This window comes from Desmodus rotundus, chromosome 4, assembly GCF_022682495.2.
Source record: "Desmodus rotundus isolate HL8 chromosome 4, HLdesRot8A.1, whole genome shotgun sequence".
NCBI classification, from domain to species: domain Eukaryota; kingdom Metazoa; phylum Chordata; class Mammalia; order Chiroptera; family Phyllostomidae; genus Desmodus; species Desmodus rotundus.
In genome coordinates, this window is record NC_071390.1 from 160336152 (window position 1) to 160354501 (window position 18350).

The following is an 18350-nucleotide window of genomic DNA, read 5'->3' on the forward strand; positions in this document are numbered from 1 at the left end:
TTTTTTTTGTTTTTTTTTTTTCCCCTTATAGAGGTCACGGACATGCCAGCAGGGAGAGCAAGCAGCTGAGGCAGTGATGGACTGACCAATTTTAACACAAACAGCGTCCTCAGTACACTGCTCACTCTCATTTACTCACTGCTCTAGCTTGAGGAGGGAAATAAATGTAAATATTTCATAAACAAGTATGTATTTGTGTCCTTAGTAATTTCTACCAGTATCACCTACCCTTTGGCATCTTGAACTGAAGATTTTTACCTGTAAACTTCATCTGACAACTACAATACAACAACTGCTAAAGAAAACACAGGTAGAAAACATAACTAATTCATAGGCATAAATCTGTCTTTAATTTCGACAACTCATGTGATTGCCCAGGAGCCCATGAAAGGAGCAGGCATGGAAGTCTTCATGGCCCACAGCTTGTGCTCTCTTGCCAAGACCAATCTAGTTACTGACCCTTCCGAATGTGTGAACAACTAGGTGATAGGAAGAACACTGAGCTCTCAATATGGCACCATGCCTCAAAGAGAAAGTATTTTCATTATTTTTATTCTACTTCTGCTGACTTATTGCCACAAACTTAGTGGCTTAAGACAACATGCATTTATTAGTTCACAGTTCTGTAGCTTGTGGGACACATCATAGGGCAGAATTGAGGAGAACAGACCTTTGGGGTCCAACTGATTCCAAAACAGGGTCTTGAATCCCAATTCAAGACACCAATTTTCTGAGACATCTTAGGCAAGCTGCTCAAATATTTCAGTCTCCATTTCATTATCTATAGAATCCTTCTTTCTAAAGGTGCTAAGATAAGTACCTGACACGTACTATTCTATAAATGTCACTTATAATTGTACTTATTATTGTTATTAAAGAAAAAAATCATGAACAATAAATAATATCAATTGAAGAAACAACAAAATATGCTATCCTTCAACTATCAATTTCTTGGGCCATTGGTTTTATTTATTTTATTTTTAGAAGGTTCAAAGTTATATTGCCTTGAGTTATAACATTCTAATAAAATTATACCAATTTGTCTTCTAAGGTTCATCTCATAATTTAAAGAATAACATGGCTGAGAGAGATATTTTGGAAGACATTTCCTGGCAGAACTAAATTTAAATCATCCTTCAAACACTATAGTCTACTCTTTTTTTTTTTTTTTTTTGCTTTTTTGAAGTTACACTAAAATAAACCAAATGCTTTTATTGTGTGAAAGTCAAGTATCAACTCTACTGCATCCAATAAAGAACTAAAATTACTTTTAAAACATTATGATAAAGTCATTTGTTAAAGACAGTATTAACTGAGACTTCCTATAGTTGTGAATAATCCATTATAAACAAATGCCAGTCTTTAAAACACTGTTTCAGGATACATGTAGTTACACTAAGTACAAATAAGAAAGTACAAGGAGCTCATTTACTATGCTATACCCAACGGATGTAAAGGAAAATTTATTTTACACTGTAGGTCTCTATAAATAAATAAACAAATAAAAACCCAGGGTTTTTTCCCCAGCACATATTCTTAGATTCCTTGTACAAATAACAGAACACTCTATTCCATTCACTTCAGGATGAACTCTTTAGGAAAAGATTGATAATCAATCCTCCAATCTTATGCTCATTTTTCTACTTCCATTAATTTCCTGACATATTTACCATAAGCAGGAATATCTTTTCAGTCAACTGAGAAATTGAAGACTCAAGTAAAAATTCAAGAAAAGACACAATGTGTTGAAGTATCCCATGTTGCTTTTGGTTCCCCATCTCTTCTTTGCTTAAAGTCCCATACACGTTTCTTCTCTTTTCAAGCAACCTGTGAATTTTCAGCATCCTTTTGGTTTTTACAAAGTTATGGCAGGCATCACTTTGGCAATTTTTACACCAAGTTCTCGGGTAACTGGCTGGTTGCTGAGTTCCTCAGCCTTCTCAATATTCTACTCTTCTGCAGCCTGGTCTATGCTCTTTTCAAGGCCCAAATTCTCAATTTTTTTTTTCTTTTTCATGGGGAGGTCAAACCTGTTATTGACTCCAGAATACTGAGTTCCTTCCACTTGGTTTCACTTGAGGACTGTTCATGATGAGATTCTTCTACATTCTTCAATTTATCTTTTCTGGAATGTTTTCTTTCTTCTTCCCTTTGAATCTTGGATTTGAGATTTTCTGTTCCTAGTGTCTTTAATGCAATTCTTGAAATTTATTCCACATGTGTAAGGAATTCCAGAAGGACACTGTTCTTATACATTTACATTTGCTTCTGCTTCAGATTTTGGTCCATCTGTAGGGAAATCTGAGATCTTTGTTATTGTCATGGTCCAAACTTTGTCTTCCTGTAAGTTAAGCCCAGAGTTCTCCAAGGTGTCTTCATCTTCAGAATTCAACTCAATATCACTGTCATTCAGGCCAGGAGGTGGTGGCCCCCTACACAACTTTTCTTTAGTCAAGAGCCAGCCACCGGGCAGCCTTTGGTTTTAAAAGTATAAATTGAGTCAGCCATACTCAAAATTTAAAAAAAAATGTCTTTTTAGCTGTGGTACAAATACCAATACCTGGATTCTGCTTCATGATTTTAAGTGATTTTAAAAAACAATACTTCCCATGATATTACAATAGGGGAATACTTAATATATTTTCAGTTTATGCTCTTACTTATTAGTTAATTTTTAAACTGAGAAAATAACTTTGTGATTTCAAATATGAAGGTTTACATATGTATCCTCTAAGAATTTAAATGAAATTAATATTTGTAAGCTTTCAGCAATTAATTCATATTGAAATTCACTACTTGTTCCAATACCAGTGCCAGCTTTGGTTTATTTTTACATTTTCAACATATGTATATTTGGGAACAAAACTGGTCTATTTACATACAATAATTTTGTACCATAATATCCACAGGAAAAAGCATTTCAGATATTTCATTTAAATAAAATCAAATGCAAACAAATTATGGTTTCTTTGGGTATATTTTGCCTAGAGGTTCTTGGAATGTTTATAGAAAACCCTTAACAAGATAACATATGGTAAGAGAAATATAGAAGTTGCTATTGTTAATACTGGAGTTCCAAGAAATAAATGTCCTTCAATACAGAAATTTTCCAATGCCTTATAAATATTCATATTTCCCCTTCTATGAATATTTATGGATGCATATTTCTAACAATGTTCACTAAAACAGCTAAGAAAACATTTAGTTGAAAATTTCCAACTTAAAATACAGTGGAAATTCATCTTAAGAGATAAATATTCTGCTTTTGTATATGATAGGACATGTGTGTATGTGTGTGTGGGGATTAAAATTAGATTTAATTTTATCTCAGAAAATAACTAAAGAACACATAAATGATGTTGGCAACATTGAGGAAATTTTAAAGTTTCTACTAAGTCACACTTTGCTTTGTACTTTGTAAGTATTAGGCATTGTGCTGTGGTCTGGCAATATGGAAGTAAGATATTGAAATTTGTATGTGTGTGTGTAAATTTATATATATATTTCTTCTTTCAAAGCACCTAGTGATATATAGATATAGATATAGATCTATAAATATCTATAGATATCTCTCTATATACAGATATCAATATTGATACAGGCATATATATATCAATATAGGTATAGATATATAGAGAGGGAGGTGATGACACTGAAATTGTTTTTTACATTCTGACATGTAGTCATTGAGAGAGAGAAGAGGGAGAGAGACAAACAGCATTTTAATCTCTTTCTACAACTATGGACTATCCCTCTGTGAAATTCAAAAATTTATGAATCCATTTCTTACACATAAATTTTGGCAACTGAGATTTTCAAGTGCTCAGTTGTCTTACTGACAATCTTAATGTAATGTTCAGCCTTGTGTCCATAATTTCTATTCTTCTGACTTTTGCATTATTTTCAACCACCACTACTGTTCTGACTTTCGAGGCCAGGGCCAGTGCAGCGAGGTGCTTTTTGGGTCATCTGATATGGGGCTGCTGTTAATGATGTTGTGAGGGGGTAGAAGGAGTGAATGCATCTCTGAACAAAACAGAGAAATTCACATTTTGTGCTGATGTTCATACTCTAGAATATGCATATGCTTTGTCTTAAGGAGTCATAAAGAAAAATCTAAACATAAAATTTTTACAAAATATAAATGATTTTCTCTAAGGGTATAATAAGATATAAAAGACTATCAACAAGGCCATTGGATTCATATACATTCCTCAAAAGGAGAAACATAGTCAGGAATCCTTATTCTCAAATTTAGTCTAAATGAGATATCATTTCTCATCGTAAAATAATTTCACAAAATGTTTGAACGATGTCTTCTTTTCATTGAATAAAATAACGTGGTAGCAGAGTAAAGACTCTGAAATTTCCTGCAATGCAAAAACTACTTCATGTGATCAAATCCTGCCTTCTCAACCTTAATTTCATATAAAAACTGTTTTGCCCTGATCATATTTCACTGATTAATTTCACTTTGTTCATAAATTAATATTTCATGGAATAATTTTTGAGACATCTTGCTTTAGTTAATACATCCACATAAAATTCATGTAAACCTGCAAATAAAATCAAGACACTTCTGCAAAGGTAAAGATAATTGAGAAATATAAATATTCTACAGGAAAAAATGAGTAGAATTGTTATATTTCTCAATTATAACTTACATTCATTTGTTTTTCCCTTATCAATAATTATCCTCCCTTGAATGATATATGGTTATCAAAAATATGTCTCAAAAGAGTCAAATGTATTATTAAGTTGTATGATAAATTTTATAAGAAATTAATGTAACTTTAATGCCATTAAAATTCTCTGTTTAACATGTGTTTTCCTTGTTGTTTGTCTTAGGAGTAAAAACAGGAGTGTGGAAATCTTTGACCTCAGCTGTGTCTATCCCATATGGTACTTAAACTCAGGCGAAGGCACGGCGAGGTTTCAGGAGCCAAACTCTGAAACAATACAACTTCATTATCTTACATTCCTTGAGGTTATAAGCCCAACCCATTTTAGTAGCATAAATCAAGGTGTTGGCAGAGCTGCATTCCTTCTGGAGTCTCCAGGGCAGAATCTGTTTGCTTGCCTTTTCCAGCTTCTACAGGCCCCTTCTTTCCTTGGCTCATTCATGGTCTTCTCCTTCATCTTCAAAGCAAACGAGAGCAGGTTGCTCCTTTACATACTGCACACTCTCACACCGAATCGTTTGACACCCCCTTTCACTTGTAAAAACTCTTGTGTTGGATCCACCTAGAAAATCTAGGCTATCTCCTAATTTAAGGTCTGGTCCACTAATTAGCACCTTAATTCCTTCTTCAAACTCAATTTCCCTTTGCCACCTAAAGTAATGTGTGCACAGATTACAAAGATCAGGACATAGAAATCTTTAATGGGGAGGAGTGTCGTTATTTTGCTTAATACACATACACACACACACGACCATGTATAAAATGGGAAATATTTACTCTCCAATTACTTTCCTTGTTGGCTTATTTTACAGCAGAATGAGATTCTATCTGTGAAATTGTCTTATTTTTTTTTATGCCAATATGTAACCTGACTTTTAAATGGATGCTTTGTATTATATATACATCTCCTATATTTATTATATAAAAGTATAGGATACATATATTCAGAAATACTTGTAAAATAAGTTTATCATGATCTACATAATGTTTTATAACCTCATTTTATTATTTTAAATTGGTGGAAGTATATATTCCTAGAGCCTGAAATCAACACTGAATTATTTTAGACTATAATTTTTTTTGTTTGAAATGGTAGGCATAAACTTTTAGATGACAAATAAAAGGAAGAATTTTTTAATGAAATTCAAATTCTCTTTAACAGACATGAGTCATGAAACATACACAGTATGCACTATTCTGTCAGTTGAATGTTTATAATACTTCAAAATGCAGGCTGAACTTGATATACTAACATGAATATTATCACCAGATATTTACAATATGACATTTGTTAGAGTGCTTCAAAACTTGGTAAATTGTATTATAGAAAAACTGAACAAATCTTTGGTTGTTATTAAATGAGAAATAAATTTTGCTTTCAGGTATTTATTAGCAAATTGGAATAGCATCATTCATTACTGGGCATAATCATTAAGAAATACATTTACGACAAGCAAAAATTGTGCAATAACAGGGTGATAGTGAACTAATGTTATTTTATTCCTTTTTCTTTTCTCAGTTCAAATGATTATAGTCCTGACCTGTGGTTTGTCCTTGATGGATGAAATGAGACAGTAAGAGATGCTAAAGTCAGTACTGAATTGGAAATACACTGAGATTTTAAGAGAAATCAAGATATGTGCTTCAATCGTTAGAGTTTGTCACTACTGAGATTTGTTGGTTGATGAGCTGTCAGTGAACCAAGAGAAAGATTTTGTAGGAAACAACTAGACTTGCAGAAAAAGCAGTTTAATACCCAAAGGCCTCTGTATAAATAGAATTTATAAAGTAAAAGTGTCAATAAAGTTTGTAAATCAGAATGGATAGAATTTAACTTAATTCAAAAGACAGCCTCGGATGAGGGCGATCTGGCTGCGACATGTGTCATCCCATTGATCGCCAGGGTTGATTCGGCTGGTCTGGCTGGCTAGGCGGGTGTCCCCTTTCTCCCTCCCTGATCCATGTGCCTGAGCTGCGTGCTTGGTGGAAGAGGATGACCTTTCCCACTAGAGGAGCAGACCGGTCTTCGGTCAAGGGTGTGTGAGTAGCTGCGCTCCCCTGCTGGAACCTCCGAACAAGCTCTCAAAAAAGACAGCCTCTATATTTCCCCTTAGTATTAAGTTCCTCATAATGGCATTTAAATATACTAATGATTCTCAGCTTTTTCTCTAATTAAGGAGACATGTATATGCAAAACACAATAAACTGTAGCATGTAATTTTGCCCTTAAACCAGTCCATTTAAAAATAATTAGTATAAATATTTTCTATGGTCAATTTAAATCAAGTGTCTAATAGCCATGGGTCATGAATAATTGAAATTCACAGACTTTTCATGAATTTAACTTTATTAAAATTTCTGAATAACATATCCAGTGAAACTTCTATTATAGAACAGGAGTGTCAAACTCGTTTTCACCGGGGGCCACATCAGCCTTGCGGTTGCCTTCAAAGGGCCAAATGTAATTTTAGGACTGTATAAATGTAACTACTCCTTAACAGTTAAGTGAAAGCTTGGCGCTGCTGCCGGGTAGAAACAAGCTGCAGGGCTGCATTCAGCCCTCGGGCCTTGTCTTTGCCACCTGTGCTATCGAGGTTATACATGGTTTTGGTTAGATACCATTCTTCTAACTTTGTGACTGGAGACATATTTAATTTCCTCCTATATTTCTATATTCTGTTTCTAGTTTCAGCATTCTCTTCATTTTTGGTGAATCAAAAGTGAATTTTTAGTCTAGATAGATGTAATTTTGAGCATTATTTTTGGCAGGGTACATGAAAAATGCTAAAATGTAAAAACAATGTGGGGATATATTCAGTTTTGCAAAAGTGAAATGAGTTGAAATATCTCTTTGGTTACTCCTCTAATGCTGCTTATACAAAATAAATACTAATTAAAACTCTTAAAATTTTAAAGTTGATCTTAATCACATTGTGACACCAATTCAAAAAGACGTGACTACATAGGGACAGACAACAAAGGTAAAGTTGTTTAATGAATCTCAACCAGTCAGTTTATTCCTCTGTGAAGTAGGGTATAATAATACTTTTCTCAGAAGATTGTGTTATGTTTAAAAGAAAAACCCTACATACTGTAACTAACAGCATGCATTACCATTCGTGGGTGCTCAATAACTATTACTTTTCTTCCCTTCCCACTTTCAGCTGCAACAATCTATTAACTGCTGTGTATGTGGTAATATGTAAGAATCAGGAAAGTAGCTCAAAGACTATTGAGACTGACACATTGAAAGTGAACTATTAGGAAATAAAGTGACAGGACACACAATGAGGAGATTAATTGTGGCACTCTGGAATTTTTACCAAGCGCTAAATTCCAGGACATTCAAGCGAGACCATTGGAAGGTATTTGAGATGGTTATAAAATTTTACTATGAAAAATACTTCATGACTTTCAGCATTGTCATGCCTCATTCCCTTTCTCAAAGCATTGAGGAAGAAGAATTGAAACCTATAAACAATGGGCAGTGGATAATCCCTCTCTTGCTTATTTATCCTTTCTCAGCCCCAACACCAATACTATGTCCAACAGGAGATGATGAAAAATTCACATTCCTGTCTAATATTTGGGGGCATACATATTGTATTTCCCATCTCGCTTGCAGTGTTGCTAAATTCCTGAATTCTAGCCTGTGATATGTGCTATAGAATAAATGGTTGTATTCTCCAAAATTCATATGTTGAAACCTAATCCCCAAAGAGGTGTTTGGGGGTGGGGCCTTTGGGAGGTGATTAGGTCATAATCGTGGCAGCCTCCTAAAAGGGACACCCTTATCAAAAAGACCCCAGAGAGCTCCCCAGCCTTGTTGGCTGTGTGAGAACACAGTGAAAAGAGATCTATGAACCAGAAAGCAGGACCTCTCTAGACACTGAACCTGCAGGTGCCTTGATCTTGGACTTTCCAATTCTTCCAGAGTTGTGAGAAATAAGTGTTTGTTCTATATAAGCCATTCAGTCCATATTTTGTTATATGACTCCAATGGATTAAGACAGTACATTAATAGAAGGTGTGTGACTTTTTCAGACATGGTCCCTACAAACCACATGTGGTTTTTTAAATGGATACTATTGCTGCAAAACTTAATAGCTTAACACAACCATTTTATTTCTTTTAAATGTTTGAGGGTCAGAAATTTGAGAAGATATTAGTTTGGCTATTCTTGAGCAGAGCCTTTCATGAAATTACTGTCAACAGAAGTTTCCCCTAGGCTGGAGGCCTTAGGTCATGCAGGAGGCTAGGTGTTGGTGCTGGCTGTGAGCCAGAAGTTCACCTGAGAATTGTGACTCTACATGGGCCTCTCCAGTGACGTAAAACCAGGTAGCTGGAGTTTTTTAAACCATAGTTGCTTCCTCCCAGTGTAAATGTCTTAGGAAAACCAGGAGGAAGTAGAATCTCCTTTTCTGAATGAGCCTCAAAAGTCACATAGCTTTACTTGTACTACACTGGATTGAATGAATTCCATCCAGATTTATGGGGTTGTAACCAAAAGCAAGTCCATCTGCCTGTTGCTACGAAAGCCAATACTCAGGAGACAGGTGCTGATGTAAAGCAAAGTGGTTTATTTTCAGTTGCCAGCCACCTGGAAGATTTGGGACTCATGTCACATAGCCCATCTCCACCTCTCAGTGGAGGCAAAGGTTTTTATAAGGAGGAAGGAGAACAGAACAAAGAGATCAAGGCAGGGGGTTGAAAAGTTCTCTACAGGCCGACAAGCACAGTCCATTCCGATAACGCAGGTGATGGTCCGGTGTGGGTGTGCGTCATCCCGGCTTCACTTCATCCGGCCTTTATGTCATTTTGACTCCAGGGTTGAAGGTCAGCGAATCTCCGGGAGCTGGGATGCCTGAAGGTCAGAGTCTGTATCTTTTGAAGCTAGTTCCTAGGATTCTTATACAAACATGCTGTTCATGTACAAGCTACCTATTAGAGTCAGCACTTACAGAAACAATGTCAAAAGAATGGTGGGTGGGTTACAATTTCCCACCATTAGAGTTTTCCACTGTTACAGTGTGGGTGCGTGCATAAACCTCACATTTTGATAGAAGTATCAAATAATTTGGGGGCCATTTAAAAACTTCACACTTCTTTTTTTCTCTTTCTTGAGTCACCTGTATATTGGTGTCCGGGATGACATTGGTAATTAAATGTCGAATTTGGAAGAGATTTTCTTAGCTTAGGTCCTTGAAGAAAACTGCAGGGAGGAGATGCACACTCATTCATTTTCATAAGATAAGAAAGGCATACATGACTGTTATTTGTAAGCTCCTGCATGGTTTTATTTTGTTTGTCAGCCTATCTGACACACACATACTCTTCTTTCTTCTAAAAAGAAAAAAACTCTTTTCCTAATAAAAAGTTTGGGTTTATAAACAATGCACATTCAGTGAAATCCAGATGGAAGAATATAACATTCAAAATGTATTTAAGAAAATACTGTGGCTTTTTGTTAAAATTTAGAGAAAATTAAAATAATCACAATATTATTTGTTATTATAATATTGATAATTGATGATAATTAATTAAATGCTAAGGTTTATTCATTTGATTATTTTCCATTTATGCAGTGACCACTGTTTTGTTGTTTGTTGCAAAATGTAATTGCAAACACACTCTGATTAAATGACTTAGGAAATATAATACTTATCTAGTAGTATGATATAAAATTAATTTTTATTCATAATATAAAGTTACACTTAGTTATTTAGTCCTTTTACTTTATATTTTTACTTAAGATTGTGTTTACCTTAAGTAAGATGCTCAAATTCAAACATCTTTAATTTTGCTTTTTAAAATGCAGTTATTTAAAGAGGAATTACTAGTTAACTCTCATTTGAGTGGCTTAGGAAAGTTGTTCAACCTCTCTATGTATCTTCTTAATAATTATAAGGCTTGGTAGCTCAGTTGGTTAGAGCGTTGTCCCTATGCCAAGGTTGCCGGTTTGATCTCTGGTCAGGGCATATTCAAGGCTCAACCAATGAATGAATAAATAAGTGGAAAAACAAGTTGATGGCTCTCTCTCTCCCTTCCTCTCTCCAACATAATCAATAAATTAAAATACAAAAAAGAATGATAAGGCTAACGTAATTTCCTCCTATAATTTTTGTGAGGATTGAGATCACTAATGCAAAACATCATATGTCTAGCACATAGAATCAATAATTATCGGTTGTTTTTTTGTTATAGTTCATCATCATTTAATATGTACTAAGAGCCTGCATTATTCTCAGCTCCTGTGCATTTCTCATACACGTAGTGTATTTTATTCACACAATAACTTACAAGTTAAAAACCATTTGAATCATCACTAACAGACAAGTAAACTGAAATTCAGAGAATTTAAGTCATTTTCAAAACCAATAGAAACATGCTTGAAACCTAATTTTCTATATCAAAAGTTGGTTCATTTGTACCTACTAGATCTGCTTTCATTTTATCAGTTGAAAGCATACGTTTTTTTCAAAAACTCTGAAAAAAAATCACCCACTGATCCCACAGGCAAAATTATTTTTTCTTTGTGAAGTGTTTACATAGTAATTTGATATTGATCACTCATGATGTCATTCTAGTTATCTCTGCCTGGGTGTGTTTTTTACTAGTTTGTAGCTTCTCTAAGGTCAGAAGCTGTGTTCATTCTTATTATTTTGGTTATAATTATTCCTACCATATGTTTCCTATAGTAAGTGATCAGTAAGTATTTATGACTTAGATATCTGAAATTTGAAAACAGTTTGTGAAAAGGGACAGCTATTGGAGAGAATTAATGCTTAAGAAGTTCTAAGATACTGGAAAGAATGATAAATTCATGACTTCTCTATCAGACAAATTCGCTGTAATTATTTTTGTTGTGAATATCTGGATGAAAATTTTGGAGAATCTTTTAATAAAACCTCAATTTAAAATGGCTAATTATAATAATTACATTTTTAATTGTTTGCTGTGTAACATTGATAACATTTTCTTATGTTTTATGGATAAATGAAATGTTTGCAAATAAATATAACCACCAAGACTACTAAGCTAAAAACACCCGCAGGGGTTTATCAGGAAGGGATTATCATGGAGCATGTGGTGTTTCCCAGGGGCCTGGTTAAGATTCTGAATTATAACCAGCTTTGCACGGGGAGCTTCCAGGGAACCTCAAGAGTATTAGTACCTCCTTGAATCCCAACTCCCACCTTTTTCCCATACTTAGTCCCTCACCCCAAAGCACTCACTGACCTGGTGGGTTAAGCTAGTCATTACTTCTCTATAAGGCTAAGCTAGTGAATCTCATGGCAGGTAATAAGGCTCTGTTGAGCCTTTAGCATAATTGTCTTTTCTATTTGGGGTTCTCTTCCCAGAATACATTCTGAAAGCAATGGGCTCTCTGCTCTGAACTGTAATAGCCTGGGAGTGTTACCATTATTTAGGAGTCAGAAAGTTGACATAAGGAAAAGGATTATCATCAGAATACTTGTAATATATATAATGGGAAAGGATGAAAAAAGGAGTTCCTTTGACCACTGACTTGGACCTTAGAGATCATTTCTAACAATAGAACCATTAACAGAAAATGGAGAGTTCAGTCACTGCCATAAAGCTCCTGCCTTGGACACCCTGCACTGCTGGGGGGGGCGGGGCCAGGAAGGAACCCAGGTGGGAGCCAGTGCTGACTGTGTCACTAGGGTCAAACAAATGAGTCTTCTTTTACAAGTTTATTTTTCTCACTGCTTCATATTTGTATTGATTATTTCATTAAACTATTTAAAATAAACATTTACACACTTCCCTTACCCTGAAAAATTTAGAGACAGTGAGGAGGGAAAGCTTAGAAAGAACTACTTTTTGGCCTTTAGGAAATGTTTTCTAAAGTGGGGGCTGTAAAACACAGGAGTTTTATTGGTTCCTGAAGTGGCTCACAGCACTTTAAGAAGTAAAGGCAATTATTTTACAAAGTTGATATGTAAGATTAATCTCAAGGATGCTTATGCTTTTAAAGGTGGAATATATGCTACAAAACCTGAAATATCCATTGACACATCAACAAGATACAGTTCATCTTAAATAACATACTTTCATAAATTTGCATCCTGTAGTTTACACTGTTTAAATGACCATTTTAAATGTATACTATTGTGTTGCTCTAGGTGCTTGATTAATAAAACATTTAAATCACTCCAAAGTTGTTCAACTAAATGTAAAAATACATTTCCTCATTTAGTGGTTGTGACTGCTACAATTTACAAAAATAGAATTAATGGAGAAGTTACTGTTTGCCTAAGAGTGAACATTAAGCAGTGAACACATCAAAGTTTCCAAATTCATGGACTTTATATTCTAATTGGAAAAAAATACAATAAATAGTTATATACATAACAACATTTTACATACTAATTACTAGAGATCAATGTGAAGTAAAAGGATAATGAGTCATAGAAGATGATTATTTTAAATATCATCAGAAGATGACTATGGGAAGGTAATGTTTGAGGAAAGTGCTAAACGAAATGGAGAAGCCAATCAAATGAGTTTTAGAGGGAAAATAGTTTAATAAATAGAAAAGAGTATATGAACTATTCCTGAACAGAAAGCTGTAACTATAGAATATGAGTTTGGATTTGGTAGTGAAAATAAATCATATCAGTAACTATAAACAAACAGGATATAAGAAGAAAAATGTCAAGAAGAACACATTTTTAAGAAATGTAATTCATTCAACCATCATTTTGTTATGAAATTTTCTCTAATAGCCATTAAAATGTTGAGTCATTTTTCAAATGAATCACAGAGTACTATCTTTAAAAAGTCAAATGAATTTTCCAGGATAAATATAAAATATAGCTTTTTGATATGAAATTGATTAACTTTGTTGTAACTTGTTTAACCATAGTATCATTATTCAAGTGTGATATGGAAATGAGCTATAATCATATTCTTCATGATAAGTTTTTGAAATTCGTCATGAAAAATGTGTTTGAAGTAAAGAATACACAGAGTTAATGGAAATATTTGTTTATAAAATAACAGCAGGTGCATACTTTTGTTTTCATGAAGGGCACAAGGAATGACTATCACTTGTATGTTCTACCCAATACCTCACTCCAGAGCTGGAAGAAATTACTAATGATCAGGTTATAAGCCAGTTCTTGACACTGTCAATAAAATGCTCAGTTAATTATTTCTGTTCACTGTTGAAACTTCATGCTATATGACATTGGATTTCTTATTCAGATAATTTCGAGCCATGATTTTCTCTCTCTCACACATACTTTTTCCCCTCCCTCCTTCTCTCCCTCCCTCCCTTCCTCCCTTCTTCTCCCTTTCTCTTCCTTTCTCTCTCCTTCCTCTAACCCTGCTTTCATTACATATTCAGCTCTTAGACTGTAGGTGGTTGGAGTTATGTGATCATATGGGCCAAGTCAACCTCAACTGTATCACATGATTCTGATGCAGAGAAGTGATTCTCCCCAACAAAGTGATGATGGGATGAATACTATACTGAGCAAAGCAGTTGATGTTGTGATATTCTGTCCTTGACCGACCCATATATTTGCAACCATCAATGTGAATGAATAATGTGGTACTGTGATAGGACAGAAGTAGGATATATGTCCACTAGCTGGTACTTAAAGAAGTATTGCACTTAAAGTCCTCAATAATTACACGTAATTTCCCAAAGTGTGGATAAAAACAGTGTAGGGTAAAAGCACAGATAGGAACAGTAGAAGCCTATTAAAATGTTTAATAATGATTATTGATACACATTTGTGAAAATATCATCTTCTATTCAAAACTTAAGGGGAAACCCTGTAATAATCTTACAAATCTTAAAATCAAATGCAAAAAGTACTCTCTCTGATACTAAGATAGACTGACATTTAGAATGTGGCTTCTGAGGAAATGCTCTTACCAGCTATGTTAGAATTATAGAAATTCTGTATATAAATATGCTTAGAAATCACTGCATATTTTACTCACCATTCCTCTCTTTAGAGATTAATAAAAGCTTTCATCTGCTTCTGCTAAGTAATACAGAAAAGCAATTAATTAAACGTATTTACCCATAATTTCCTAAATGTATTTGACCAAAGACATTACTTTCTGGCATTACAATCCTGTGCAACAGTGCTCCTTGATGTACAGTTTGGGAAAGATTGTTCTGGGCACTCTTTTGCTTTACTCCAATGTAGAACATTTGTCATTTGTGTTCTTCACAGTGAAACTGGAATTTTGAAAGTGAAAGCATTGTCCAGTAGCTCCACCTGCATTTGGAAGCTAGGGGGATGATGACTTTTGAAGCTAAGAGCTAAGATTTTTCTTGGTGAAATCCTATTTAATCATAATCTCTTAAAACTTAAAAAAAAAAATCTAGAGAGCCAGCGAATAGCCACAGGGACTCCAAACATGAATGCTTCCATTTTCGTCGTCCCATTGGATCCCGTAAACTTTAACCATATTTCTTATGTCTAGGTTTCATGCTCTTAGACCCTGGAGATGGACACACACACCCCTACATTTGTAAAATCAGATATTATTCAGCTAATTTTATTTAATCTACTAGTAGTTTCAACTGCTCGATTTGCTGTTTTATCCTATTCAGTGAATAGAGCACACTGAAGCTCTCTTTTCTCCTTTTTGTCACTGAATATCTAAAGTGAGTAAAGAAGGAATTTTTTTCTGAAGCTGTTGACTAGGAGTACAGACCAGAAAGGTTGATAAAATGCATTTTAAATGTGAAATTATATGTAGGTATTTTATTCACATGATTTTTGTTTTTCAGCTCCGCAGTGTTATTTTACCCACATGGTAGGCTATGAACATTGGATGATGGCATAGATGGTGAGGATGCTTGTAGGTATTTTCACAGGTATTACTTCATCTCAACAGAGAAACTGTATTATGCCAGCAAATATTTCAGGAAACTTGGTCTTGCAATCTGTGTGAATTGTATCAAAATATTTGTTCATTTTTCTTAAATATAGTGTGGAAATGAGAAATATTTCCTTGTAAGTTATTATAGCACATCACGTATATAATGACATTAGAAATACATGTTCTTGAAAAGAATATAGAGGAAACCTACTGAATGGCAGAGATATTTGTGAGTCTTACATTTCATAAGGGATCAATATCTAAAATATACAAAGAACTTACACAATTTAATATTTAAAAAAACAACCAAATTAAAAATGGGTAGAGTACTAAAATAGACATTTTTCCAAAGAAGATGTACGAATGGCTAACAGGCACATGAAAAGATGTTCAACATCACTAATCAAGGACAGAAAAAACAAAACCACAATGAGAAATCACCTGACACCTGTTGGAATACCTAGTGTGAAAAAGACAAAAGATAACAAGTGCAGATGAGGAGTGCAGGAGAGGAAACCCTTGGGCACTGTTGGTGGAAATGTAAAATGCTGCAGCCACTGTGGAAAACACTGTATAGATTCCTCAAAGAATCAAAAATAGGACTACCATATGATCCCATTCCATTTCTGAGTATTAATCCAAAGAAAACACACTAACTTGGAGAGATGTATGCACCCATTTGTTTACTGCATCATTATTTACAATAGCTAAAATATGGACGTATCCTCTGTCCATCAATAGATAAATGGATAAAGATGCTGTACATATATACAACGAAATATGTATGACTCAGCTATAAAAATAATAAATCTTTTCATTTGCAACAACATGGATGAACCTTGAGGGTATTATGCTGAGTGAACTAAGTCAGAGAAAGATGAATACTGTATGATTTCACATATATGTGGAATTTAAAAAACAACAACAACAAAAAAGAACAAACAAAAGCAAAAAGAAACAGATTCATAGATACAGGAAACAAACTAGTGGTTACCTGAGAGGGAAGGAGTTGAGGATTGGGTAAAATAGGTGAAGGAGATGAAGGGTTACAAACCTCTAGTTATGAAATAAATGTCATTGGGATATAATGTACAGCATGGGGAATACAGTCAGTAATATTACAATAATTTGGCATTTTGACAGATGGTACCTAGCCTTGTCTTGGGGATAATTTTCTAATGTATTATCAATATCAAATCACTATGATGAATACCTGAAATTGATAGAGTATTGTATATCAATTATACATCAATAAAATAAGCAAATACATAAATAAAATAAAACATTTTAGGATGGTATCTGAGGTCACCAGCAAAGTTTATTAAGAGCAATGGCTCTGGTGTTTCTTAGGACAATTACTTCAACCCTTTGACCATCTGTTCACATGTCAATGAAACGGAGATAATAAAAAAGCATACTACATGGTATTGTTACAAATAAGTGGGATGCTATAGGTAAAGATTTTGGAGCAGTGTGTTCTAAAAAGAAGTACCCAGTTTTTTTTGTTACTGTCTATAATTATCTTTCTCTTTAGCTCCTTCTTCTCCCATTAAACCTTCCAAAGCTGAACTTTTAAATATCTTCCAAACTTGGCTGTATATTAAAATCATCATAAAGAATTGTTAAAAAATTAAAAGCAAAACCAAAACAAAGCAAAAATGGATTCCTGAGATCTACCTGGATTCTTCCTGAAATCAAATATTGAATAGGGGTTCATTGCCATATAGATTTATATCAAGCTTTTCTGATGGATCTTATGAAATAACTTGGTCAGCTTTGCATTGCGAATATGTTTTATTGCCAACTCATCCTCTTATTTCTACTTTCAGACAAATACCTCAATTTCCTTAGTATCATTAAGGCTGGCCAGTAGTTTTTGTTTTATAGATTTTTTTAGTTTCGCCACCTTTTCTCTAAAAGATTTTCATAGAGGTTATAATTTTATGTCACCTTTAACTGGAACATAATCAACAGAAGAAAAAAGTAAACAAAATATAACAAGAGACATTGAAGTTAAGAACAATCTAACAATAGCCAAGGGGAAGTGGGGAGGGGACAGTGAGGAGAGGGGATTACAGGAACTACTATAAAGGACACATGGACAAAACCAAGGGGGGGAGGGTGGAGGTGGGAGAGGGAGGTGGGTTTGGCTGATGTGGGGTGGAGGGATGGGGAGAAAAGGCATACAACTGTAGCTGAATAACAATAAAAATTAAAAAAAATTGTTATATATAGTACTTAAACTAATATCTTTAACTTATTTTTATTCAATAGATTTTCACACTGATCAATATGAATATGAAATTTTCCCATGCTTTAGGTTGAATCTTGTCTTCAAATATATATAACTTACTGTGAAGATTCACTACTTAGAAGTCTTCTTAACACTACTTCTCATTATTCTTAGATATAGACTTTGCTTTTTTAGCAAAAAAATGTTTTACTTCTAGATAAGGGGTTACTTCATCATACTCTCAAGCTATACATACCTCCTTCCGCTTTTTAATTAATTAAACATATTACTACTTTAAAATATGACTGAGGATTGTTCTCTTTTTAATGATTTTATTTATTTATTTTTAGTGAGAGGGGAAGGAAATGAGAAAGAGAGGGAGAGAAACATCAATGTGTGGTTGCCTCTCATGTGCCCCCACTGGGGATCTGGCCCACAACCCAGGCATGTGCCCTGACTAGGAATTGAACCAGCAACCCTTTGGTTCACAGGCAGATGCTCAATACACTGAGCTACAACAGCCAGGGGTGAATATTTTTCTTATTGCAAGGTATGGCCTCTAG

General features: G+C 34.3%; 1 pseudogene; it reads right to left on the reverse strand.

Annotated features, from left to right (window-relative positions):
* Nucleotides 1–1693: 1693 nt before the first annotated feature.
* Nucleotides 1694–9467, reverse strand: LOC112316707 (protein FAM204A pseudogene; annotated as a pseudogene).
* Nucleotides 9468–18350: the final 8883 nt, after the last annotated feature.